Raw genomic sequence first — 12,587 nt, 5'->3', positions numbered from 1 at the left:
TGTTTGATATTAGCAAAATCTGCGCAGAACCGATCACCGGTGATCACCGCGATATGCATGCCGGTTAGAAATGTGTCCGAGAGCAGTCCGCCTTGCTCTGATGTCATGCTGACGTATGTCAAAAAACTCGTGACCCCAAGCCGCACGTGTCGGATTCTGCAGTCGCGCACAGTAGCTATCCACCGACTGCGCTGATCAAAAGCATGAGAAACGACTTGCTGACGACACAGCTAATGCTCATTGGTTTAAACAACCGTGATGTATTGTTCTCTTTTAAAATGTTTAAATGTTAAAACTCTGGTATCATGTTTTATGTGTGTACGCTCTCTGACGAGAGTTTAAGTGCGATATGGGTTATGTCATTTTTATTAAAAAAAAAATACAATCACGTCTGTATTAAAGAAAAAATATTGATAAACACGTAGGCTATTTGGAATGGAATTAAATAACAAGTACTTTGGGTGTCTTGTTCATTATATTTATTTTCATATAAAAGCAACAGAACTTAAATTACATCCAGTTTATTAGCAACACCGTGCACGAGCGTGAATCCCGTGAATCCCGCGATATCAGCCTTTGATCTCACAGGTGTCTGATCCACTACGAGAAGAGAGATCTGTCCGTCTTGCCTGCGATTTTTTTACTCCTCCCCTCACTGCAGCCGCCTACTCTCACCTACATTTCAGGCGAGGCAAGGCGCATCTCAAACAAGCCTAGTACCACAACATAAAACCAACAAATTATCAACATCTAATGATGTTAGAAATTGACGTTGAGTGGACGTCACCATTGTGATGTCATATAGATGTTGGATTTTGGTAACTTTACAACACAACCTGAAAACAACAACATATCAACGTCTAATGATGTTAGAATTTGACGTTGTGTGGACGATGCATTATCACGTTAAGAAAATGTTGGGTTTTGGTCACCATACCTCACAACTAAATGTCAGTTTTTGACGTAAATATAACGTTGTCAGGAGACTTTGGATTGACGTATTTTGGTTAGTTAATACCACAACCTAAAACCAACAAAATATCAACATCTAATGATATTAGAAATCGACGTTGTGTGGACGCTACCATTATGATGTCATACAGACGTTCGATTTTGGTAACTTTACAACACAACCTGAAAACAACAAAATATCAACGTCTAATGATGTTAGAATTTGACGTTGTGTGGACGATGCATTATCACGTTAAGGAAATGTTGGTTTTTGGTCACCATACCTCACAACTAAATGTCAGTTTTTGACGTGATATGACGTTGTCAGGAGACTTTGGATTGACGTTGTATTTTGGTTAGTTAATACCACAACCTAAAACCAACAAAATATCAACATCTAATGATATTAGAAATCGACGTTGTGTGGACGCCACCATTATGATGTCATACAGACGTTCCATTTTGGTAACTTTACAACACAACCTGAAAACAACAAAATATCAACGTGTAATGATGTTAGAATGTGACGTTGTGTGGACGATGCATTATCACGTTAAGAAAATGTTTGGTTTTGGTCCCCATACCTCACAACTAAATGTCAGTTTTTGACGTGATATGACGTTGTTAGGAGACGTTGGCTTGACGTTGTATTTTGGTTAGTTGATACCACAACCTAAAACCAACAAAACATCAACGTCTAATGATGTTAGATATCGACGTTGTGTGGACGTTACCATTGTGATGTCATATAGATGTTGGATTTTGGTAACTTTACAACACAACCTGAAAACAACAAAATATCAACGTCTAATGATGTTAGAATTTGACGTTGTGTGGACGATGCATTATCACGTTAAGAAAATGTTGGGTTTTGGTCACCATACCTCACAACTATGTCAGTTTTTGACGTAAATATAACGTTGTCAGGAGACTTTGGATTGACGTTGTATTTTGGTTAGTTAATACCACAACCTAAAACCAACAAAATATCAACGTCTAATGATATTAGAAATCGACGTTGTGTGGACGCTACCATTATGATGTCACCTAGACGTTCGATTTTGGTAATTTAACAACACAACATGAAAACAACAAAATATTAACGTCTAATGATGTTAGAAATTGACGTTGTGTGGACGTTACCATTATGATGTCATATATATGTTGGATTTTGGCAACTTTACAACACAACCTGAAAACTACAAAATATTAACGTCTAATGATGTTAGAATTTGACGTTGTGTGGACGTTACCATTATGATGTCAATTGGATGTTGGATTTTGGTAACTTTACAACACAACCTAAAACCAACAAAATATCAACATCTAATGATGTTAGAATTCGACGTTGTGTGGACGTAACTATTATGATGTCATACAGGCCTTGGATTTTGGTTACTTTACAACACAACCTGAAAACAACAAAATATCAACGCCAGCTGACGTCGTTATTTGACGTCAATTTAACGTTGGCCATAGACGTTGAGATGATGTTGGATTGTGGTCACCGACGTCGCAACCAAAATTAAACCAAATATCAACGTCATATGACGTTGTGTGCCTGCTGGGCTTAGAGCTGGGTTTCTATCAACATCTTTTTATTCCTCTTTAATTAATTGATTTATTAAAGTCTCATGACAATCATCATTATAACAGTGGAACTGGAACTCTGGACTCCTAATCTTCCTGAGAAAATTTAATCTTCCTGAGAAAGTCAAGTGTCAGTGTGCTAGACAGTGACAGAAACATGTTGCTTTAACAGATATTTATGCATCAGTTAATCCAATAACAATAAGAAAACTAAAAGTAATTCAAAAGCAAAGTACAACACAACACTGATACAATCCCAGAGTTTAGCGAGTAGCATACATCTTCATTTAAAAAAGGGGTTTCTTCTGAATTATTTGATGGAAGCTGTAATAGACTGTAGGGTTTCTTACATTCTTATTCATTTTCTTTCCTGTTTTTGCCATTTTTAGACAACTCATTTGTAAACAGCAAGTAGAGTTGAAAAGAAAAATTATTTAACATTATGGAAGAAATAGGCACCTTTTGAAATGAGTCAGAATGTCACAAACTCACATCTGGTCATCTTTTCTGTCTAACTATGAATGCAATATCTGCTTCCCTAATCTATCTTACTATGGCAAAATATCAGTTTTTAAGTTTTATTTTTCTACCTTTTTTTTTAAATAATTAAATTGAAATGATGCAACACTCTTTAAAATGCAAAATCTTGTGGGAATTACCCTACAATAAAAGTCACTATGAGGACACAATTTTACAGGTTTTAAACATTTTAAGAACACAAATTAATTTTGTCCTTGAGTAAACGTTACCACATGAATCGTCATCATCTCCCCTGCTGTTTTCCGTTTATTTATTATAATTTTTTTTATGAGTTGAACAATGGGGGAAAAAAGATACTCAGTGCAACACTAGATAGTAACAATGTCAAAACAGTTTTCAGAAAACATTTACAGCACGCACGCACAAACACAACAATACACTAAATGGATCACAACAATAGGTACTCGTGCCTGACAAGCAGTAGTGTGATTAGAAAGCACACATACAGATCCATTCAGCCAAACTCATTCATAAGTCCAAATAATATATTATTTTAAGTCATAAAAAATTTTTGTGTGAAGAAAGTTAAAGCTTATGAGCATGTTATCAACTACCTTAGAAGGGTCGGGTAAAAAAAGTAGCATTTTTGTTATTGAATTTAATTGGAGTATTGGTAAAGAAATTCCTTTTGATATGTTTATGATTTTTCTCTTTACCTAGACAATATTGTTCAAAATTATGGATTTTAACACAATGACTGAATGTATAAAAAAATACTGCATGTATTTGCTATTTAATTTAATTTAAAACCAACAAACATTATTCGATAATTTAAATTTGTTCAGGTCTATTACTGACCAAACATTCTCAGAAGAAATGTCCTAAGGATCACTGTCTATTGCTTATTTTAAAATACAAATTTGCCCAGTAGTTTTAAAAGGTGATTTATAGATCTGATAGCATTTTTCTACATTAGCTTGCATGATAATATACAGGATACTGTTAAGAGGCTTCCTGTTATGTTTGACTGTTTGGAATTAGCCACTTTGTGGATCACTTTCAGCCAATTGTGACTGAGCTTGGAACAAGGCAGTTACACACAGGCATCAGTTATCCATAGACCTCCTCCCCCTTCTCAGCTTAAGACCTGTTTCCCAAAAGGAAAAAGGCTAGTTTATACAACATAAAGACACAAAAACAAACCGATACCTTATTTTTATATGGAAATGTACTGTTTAGGGGCCTATTTTTATTTGACAAACAACCAGTTAATACAGCATACACAAAAAGCACTAAAGCTTGCTGTCAATGTTCAGAATGAGGGAAGGACAGAGCATCAAACTGGAGATAATATCAGTAAGATGTGCAGTTTTAAATGCTATAGATATTTTTCCCTTCACGGTTTAGATGTTTTTATCAAACTTAGAAAAAGATATTAAAACGTTACTTAATTTTTGGTATTCAAAAAAAAAAAGTACCAGGGATTGTTCATTACCTGTACACCTTTAACCCCTATTGCAGTTTAAAGGTTTTATAAAATATCCTTCCAATACTAGCAACATAATTATCACAATCAGCATGAGGTATTACTATCTAACAAATATCCTCTAACCCCTTAATCCAATCCCACCTCAAACACACAATAAACTTCAAAGTGTCTCCAAAGAGAAGTGCTCTAAACCAAACCGAACCAAAATATTTGGACAAGACATGGAATTTAAGAAGTGGCCAAATTCAGTCACAGTGCCACAGTGTACTGTATATATCTTTGTATACATTGGCACATGAGACCATGGAGTAAAAAAATCACTGCAACCAGCAGCAGAGGTAAGATATGTCACATTTATAAACAAACTTCAAAATCTGAGTCTGATGGCTCTGCAAAAGTCCTTGTGAGTAGACCCATAAAAAGGCATACTAATTTTATTGCCCCACCATTAAATATCCTTTTGCATTTCTTTAACGTATGCTTTGTAAGACTTATGCACACCATTTAGTGTAGAAAACGGCATACCATTGATAATCTTCATTTGACATAAATTTAGTATATCTTGTCATGCGAGATTGTATTGAAATTAGATTTATCAAATTCAGCAGAATTAACACACAACCCTCCCAAAATAATACTGTATTGATTTGGCTCAAATTCCCAATCTTCACAAGGATCGCAATGGCCTTTAATATGTAATTAAGTAATATTGGCTACAAGATATTTAAAAGTTCCTTTCAAAGATTGGCACTGTTTCAAAGGGCAGACATTACATGCCCATCTGTTACAACTTTGCATAGTAACAGCGTTCTGTGTGCTGTAGTTAAAGAGCCATTGGCAGAAAGATTCTTTACAAAGAAACACTGCTCGGACAGGGCTTTTCAAGTACGACGGTTTCTCTTGATAACAGGGTTGGCATCACTAAGGCCACAAAATAGAGAGTGGATGTTAGCAGCTGAGTTAGAGGTGGGACATCCAGTGTGAGTTCACATGTGTTCATGAGTCATTTGAAATATTGTTAACAACAAAATAAATTACTTTTGACATATCGTGAAAGAAACAACCAAATACAGCCAAAAACTTCACTTCTCATTTGCATTCATTACACAGGACAGGAATACAGAGGCACCTCTTTTAAAGTGGGTGGGGGGCACATTATACAACACAATTCCAGAGAACACAAATTACAGCATAAATGCTCATGTGCGGCCGAGGAAGGGAGGAAGAGGGTACGGATGCTCGAGCTGGTCATTATGAAGTGAGGGCTTTCTGAGGTGTGATGTTATCCAGAGTTTTGGCTTTAGCTATGTGGCTAGGAGCACTAAAACCACAGGTGGGAACAATCCAAGATCCACAGCTAAGCGACCACTACACAATGATGAATAATGACGGCACGTTCCATTTCATTTCGACATCTTTACTGTCCTTTCCTGCTTTTCATTGTACTAGGTGCGTGGAGGTTTTTGCAATAGATAATCAAATGTCCTCCAATCCATTTTCACAGTTCACAAAGAGGCACTAAGACACCACACAGCCAGTCAAAAGGGCCCTCCCTACACAACATATTTAGGTGCCAGTGCGTCCAGACAAAATGAAGATGCACAACAATTTCAGAGTAACAATAAATTCACTTTGAGAGAGGGGGCAAAATTTATACAGACACAAAAAAACATACATTGCAAGTTTTGTCTGATTGTAGAGTTTTGTCTTGTTATTCCCTTGTTCCCTTCATTATGTTTTTTTTTAAATTTTATTTACATTTTTTTACTCAAGTTTCTGGACCAGAGAAGAGCAATAAACAAAAAAAGCATTATGAAAACCAGTAAGAAAAAAAAGAGAGGCTAAAAGTTGCCATAAGAAGTCTTTGTAATTATAATTTTTTTGTATATATACACTCCATTATCTGATTTATTGGTTTCACAGATGGAGCATCAGTCTTGTAATAAGTGCTATGATAATTCCCATTTAAGAGACATAGAAAACGTTAATATATTTTTTGTTTGCACCAAATGCAAGGATCTCTTCTTCTGTACAGCATTAAGAGAAACATTTGTATTTTGTATTGTGCCTGACTCCCATGCCATGTGTATCTGCTCTGGATTACATTTCTGTTTGGTGAATACGCGGCTGGTAGACTGCGCAATCCCACACATGCAGCATGTTTTGTAAAGTTTCAAATAGCATGGAACAATTTCAAACAGTTCCTCCTTTTCCCACAAGAATACCGAACAGCCAGTAAGCCAGACGAACAGACAGGCTAGGTGGGACAATGAGTCCAATAGGTTAAATTCTTCAAAAGTCTTCAAAATAAAATCTGTCTCAAGTTTCAGTAAGCTTCAGTGTGAATGGAAGAAGGAATCTCTGGCTTCTATTGCACAATGCATCACAATTAAGTTCTTCTTTCAATAAAATGCCCAACCAGATACACCAAATAGTAACTGAATAACTTTTGATTCATTCAGCACTGAAATCCATTAGGTACAATTAAAAAAGCCTCCACTGAGTGTTTTTTAACAGTGATTATGTACTCGCACACAGATGCTTGGTCAAGTTTCATCAGACATACTGACAAACATTCATTCATCTATATCAAAGCTTAACAATCAGCTTATTTTTTTAACTGAACACTTATTTAGAAAATGGCATGGATAATAGAAATAATTGGGCAGTCCAGCTCCATTTTGTAAAACTAATAGTATAAAAGAAATAAATATTGGTGATTAATCATGCTGACAGGCCACTGCTAGGAGTTGTTGTTGCTCTCATTTGCTCTGGCCTATTCGCTGGCTCAGTGACACAACTGTGCAAGATACAAAGTTTTTTTTATTTTTTGTTGTTGATGGTTTTAAGAAAATAAAAGTGTTTGAGGAGGACCTGGAGAGAGAGAGAGAGAGAGAGAGAGAGAGAGAGAGAGAAAGAGAGAGAGAGAGAGAGAAAGAGAGCACTTATGGCTAATATAAGTTCTGAAGAAATAATGCAAACTTTAAAAGTAAAGTACCAGGATGAATCCAATCAGCAGAAAGGTGTGACGAGTTCTCACTGTGCCTGGCTGCCTCATTGATGGCTTCTCCTGAACAACACTTTTGAGCAAATAATATAATACAAATAAAATGTTGGAAATAATAAAATAAAAAAACATCAATATTGATCCTTGCTTCTCAAGGTATTTGAGCACTAAGATCAAGATCCACAAACACAACAATCAGTTTTAAGATATAACAATTAGGGGACAAAAAACAAACAAACAAACTGCAGCTTCATCTCACCCTAAACCTCCTTCATTATAATTCCAGAGGTAGTGATTATCGCCACATTGATTCGCTTGGGGTTTTGTTCCATTAGGTCTCATGACTTTGTCAGTTTATGGTGTCTGTTGTCAGAATAAACCTACATGCTCTCTCCACTCAGCAAGTCTCCCGGGAGCAGAGTGTTAATTGGGATGGGACTTCCGATGATCCTGGTGTCATCTCCATTTGGGGGAGCCCATAAACTGGAGTACTGCTGCACGCCGCCCCACAGCAGGTCCCCTCTGTGCCCATTGATGTTGTTCCCACTATTACAGATGGTCTTGTTACCTCCTCCACCCCCACTCCAGAGGCTTGTGGTGTGGCTGGCAGCAGGGTTTCCCAACCGGGGTTGATTAGAGCCAGGTGCTGGGCTGCCCTGCCAGCTGGTGGTTGGTGTAAGGGACTGGCCTTGTGCAAAGAAGCAGTTCACATCCTCCTCACTGGCAAACTCTGCCAGAATGGTAGTGTTACCCAGCACACACCTGGAGTGGTAGAGACATTTGTTAATACATTAACATACTAAACATTTTCCCTTTTATTGACAGCACAAAATTGTAGTATGAGAAAGATGTGACGGTTAAATACATACTTGATTACAGTGCTTTGAAAATTTTAAGACTTGAATTTAGAAAAAATTAACAACCATGAATGGGAACTGTTCTGAAGCATTCTCCACAATAAATCAGAAAAAAATGAAGCAGAAAATGAATGTGGAAGGAGATGGAAAAGTCAATTTTATTTGTATAGCGATTTTCACAAAACACATTGTTTCAAAGCAGCTTACAGAAAATCATGCATTAACAAAAAATGAAACTGTAATATATATAAAGTCATAGAATGTGATGTAAATATGATTGTAAATTGTGTATAAAAAATTTATAATTAAATGATAATTGTCAAGGAACACAAAACTCCATAAGATGTTGGTTAATGGAGAAAAATAACCTTGGGAGAAACCAGCCTCACTGTAGGGGCCAGTTCCCCTCTGGCTAACCAGCATGAATATAATGCTAATATTAGTAATTTATGTACAGTGCAGGTCATGGTATAAGATTAGTAAACTAAGCATTAAGGTCCAGTGTTTAATACAAATATTTTTTATGAGCTGTAAGATTAAAGACTAATGTCATTGAAGTCCACCCTGGATTAACTGCAGAAGTTCACATAGATGCATTGTCCTTTGTTAGTTGGATGATGAAGGCTGAAATAAATGATAGTATATGATTCCATTTCAAAAGTGTAGTCCATCAATAGACAAAGGTGATGCAGGCAGATATCAATGAGTTGTATCTCAGTTCAACCGGCAGGTCAATTCGGTGAGGTTCTGTGGGGTACATCATAAATCAAAAGTTCAGGCAGTGGTATATGAAGTATCCAATGTCTTACAGTTGGAGTTGGCATCAGTTCATCCTCTGAATTCCATCATAAAAGACTGACATGATGTCTGGCTAGCACCAGCTACATTTAGTCATCATCACTCAGAGACACATTGCAGTGGAGTCCGACACCAAGCAGGAATGGAGCTCGATCTGGCCAGCTATGAATCCCGAGGTTGAGACATGGAAACATAGAATAATATTAGCAAAGATGTCATTCAATTTTATGCAGTGTTATAGATCATGATAGATGTTTCTAGTTCCGGCAGACCTAACTAAAGCAGCCTAATTGTGAGTTGATGGATAAATTAGGTGTATGCCTGACGAAATAGAGGAGTTTTTAGTTTAGACTTAAACTGAGTGTGTCTGCATCCCGAACAGTGTTAGGTAGACTATTCTATAGTTTAGGAGCCAAATAGGAAAAGGATCTACAACCTTTTGTGGATTTTTACATTCTAGGAAATTTTTACAAGCCAGAAATGTGTGATCATAATGAACGTGATGGAATATAGCATGTCAGAAGGTTTTTTGGCATCAGCAACAGAGAGCTTAGTAATGCCGTAACTTACTGAGGTGGAGGAATGCTGTTCTACAAACATTGGAAATTAGATTTTCAAAGGACAGGTTGTAATAAAATATAACACCAAAGTTATTTGCTGCAGAAGACGATGTAACAGAACATCCATCAAGAGTCAAATTATCTTTTAACGGCTTATTTTTAGAGGTGTTTGGTCCAATAATTAGTACCTCTGTTTGTCGGAATTGAGTAGAAGGAAATTTTTGTCCATCCAATCTTTGATTTCATTGATACACTGAATTTTCGTTGGGTTTTGAAGAACTATAAAGTTGGGTATTGTCACCATAACAGTGGAAACTTATTCCATGATTTCTGATTACATCTCCTAGGGGAAGCATTTATAAGGAGAAAAGCAGAGGCTTCTCATTTACACATACAAAGTGACAGCAGTCTGATAAATAAGACCTAAACCATGCTAATGCAAGTCCACTAATGCAAACATAATTCTCCAGCCTATTCAAGAGAATGCCATGATCTATTGTGTCGAAGGCAGCACTAAGATCTAAAAGCACTAAGAGAAATGCAGCCACAATCTGTAGATTCTCTGCAGAAATGAATATAGTTGGGAAAACACAATTTTCGACATAAATGGTAGATTTTGAAATCAGTCTGTATAGCCAATTCCCCAGGATCAAGCTGTGGCTTCTTAATAATTGGTTTTATAACTGATATTTTAAAGTTTATATTTATATTAAGATGAGGATCTGAGATTACATATTGTGGCAGTGGGGGCGTGGTCAAGCGCTCGCCCGGGAGAGGAAAGCGGAAAGGGTGCTTACACCTCAGCTAAATTATGTCTAACACCTGTGTCTAATTTCAGTAAGCATGGGGAGAGCGGCATAAAAAGGCAGCAGCCACAGATCCTCGGGGAAGAGACTGGCGCAAGAGAACTCAGTGTTCCAGAAAAGTGCTGAACAGGTTATGTGTATAAATTTTGTGGAAAGAAACCTAAGTTCCATTAAAGCCTTACCTGTGGGTTTTTTGAAAGCTCCGTTTCCTGTGTCCTCTTTCTGAGAAGCGTTTCACACTGGTGCCGAAACCCGGGACTCAAATTTTTTAAATGACGGAAGGTGATTGCCCCGTAGAGTCCTTCCAGTTGGCAAGGGTCCTCCAGTCCCTCGCTGCAATGCATCAGACCCACCAACAATCCCTGCTTGAGCTCCGGCAGGACCAGGATCACCGGTTCTTCGATATCATGCAGACTCAAGCAGAGGACCGGCATGCGATCCGGAGTCTCCTGAGCCAGGAGGCCGTTCTGACCACAGCCCAGGCATGAAAACTGGTCAGGGGTAAAAAAGGTGAGAAGAATACGGCAGCAAAAAAATCCAATCTAATCGACTTTATATATACTGTATATAGCACATTTTCATTTTTTTCATTCATTTCACATTTGCTGCATAAAGAATAAATTGAAAATATAGTAACACATAAAACATACAAAATATGGGGGCCATTTTAATGTGTGGAGGCAAGTATTTACACAAAACACATTATTTTTTCTTTTAGATAAATAATAGAAAAGGGGAGGGAATGCTCTGCTAGCACTCCAAGAACCATGGCCTACAACAGAAATGTTGAAATTATTTTAAATCAGGTAATAAATGTCATGACACAGTAGGGAAGCTGCTAGTGCTTAACTACTAGGCCTACCTCTGCATTTGCTATGCGATTCACAGTGGGTGTTGGAAGCTTTGTCTGGCATTGCTGTCTAATGTTCTCTGGACACTGGTTTGTAGCTGATGTAGATGCTCTGGTCTCACTGCCTAGAAGGCTGGCTACACTGTGTGTTGTTGTGATGTCGATGACTTTCTTCCTGTGCATCTCAGTTTTGCAGTGTGCCAGCAAAGCATGGCTGCCTTTGTTGGCATAATTTATTTCTTTGTGGCACAGAATACATCTCACATGGCCCTTCTCATTAATTTTCTTGAACACATTTGATAAAGGGAATGTAAGCTCTTCTCCTTGAACCTCAATCTTATATTCCAGTTTAAGCCATGACCAGTTCCAGGTGCACTTCAGGCCTGCATCTAACTGCTTCACTAGCAGTGCATCACTCTCTCCTAAATAACTCATTCTGAAATTAAGGCATAAAACAGTTAAGGTTACACATTATGGGTAATTTTCGTATGGCATTTACCTAGTACCATAATAGCGCACATACAAATCAGGTGCGTGTAAGTAGTACGAGCGCACAGAACCGTATCCGCGGGCGTAAAAACCGTCCTCGCAAGGGAGCATTTCTGCTCCAGGCTCAAACAAATTGAATTATTAATGCAGAACGGATAATTGTTAATTTATCATTAGCCTACTGCTTCAGCTAAAAATGGAAATTCAGCATTTAAAGCATGCCATAAGTTAGGGTTGGGCAATTGCCAAAGAAATCTGAATTTTGGGGCTAAATGGCGATGGTATAATCTCAGTATTTAACTTTTTCTTTTCTTTTTTTTTAAATCTGTATTTAATTTAAACAAAAAAAAGTTATTTCATATCCTGGTAAATATTGTCCTACAAACAATGTTCATATTGAAGGCTATGAAAACAAACAGTGAATGCAACCTTTCAGTCTATCCAAAAAGGGGTCAAATCACATTACACTCTAACATTGCAAACATTACGATCTAAAAACAAAATAATGCTTTTTAAAGAAGTAGTAAAATTTACTAAACTTAAAATGAAAATAAAAACAAAACTGATATCATAAAAATACACTTGTAGGTTTGAAGTTCTCTAGCACATTTATGTTCACCATCAACAGCAAATATTCAACAACAAATATATTAGCAAAATCTATTTATTATTTAGTGTTAATGTATATTTTAGTCAGAATTATTGCGCTC

At 37.0% G+C, this 12,587-nt stretch overlaps 1 pseudogene; it reads right to left on the bottom strand.

Moving 5' to 3' along the window:
* Window positions 1-7,482: 7,482 nt before the first annotated feature.
* The window catches only part of LOC127646988 (trinucleotide repeat-containing gene 6C protein-like), a 551,486-nt pseudogene continuing 546,381 nt past the window's right edge, over window positions 7,483-12,587 (bottom strand).

Source organism: Xyrauchen texanus, chromosome 7 (genome assembly GCF_025860055.1).
Source record: "Xyrauchen texanus isolate HMW12.3.18 chromosome 7, RBS_HiC_50CHRs, whole genome shotgun sequence".
Taxonomy (NCBI): domain Eukaryota; kingdom Metazoa; phylum Chordata; class Actinopteri; order Cypriniformes; family Catostomidae; genus Xyrauchen; species Xyrauchen texanus.
The sequence above is the reverse complement of the archived record's forward strand: the minus strand, read 5'-3'. Positions and strand labels throughout refer to the sequence as shown.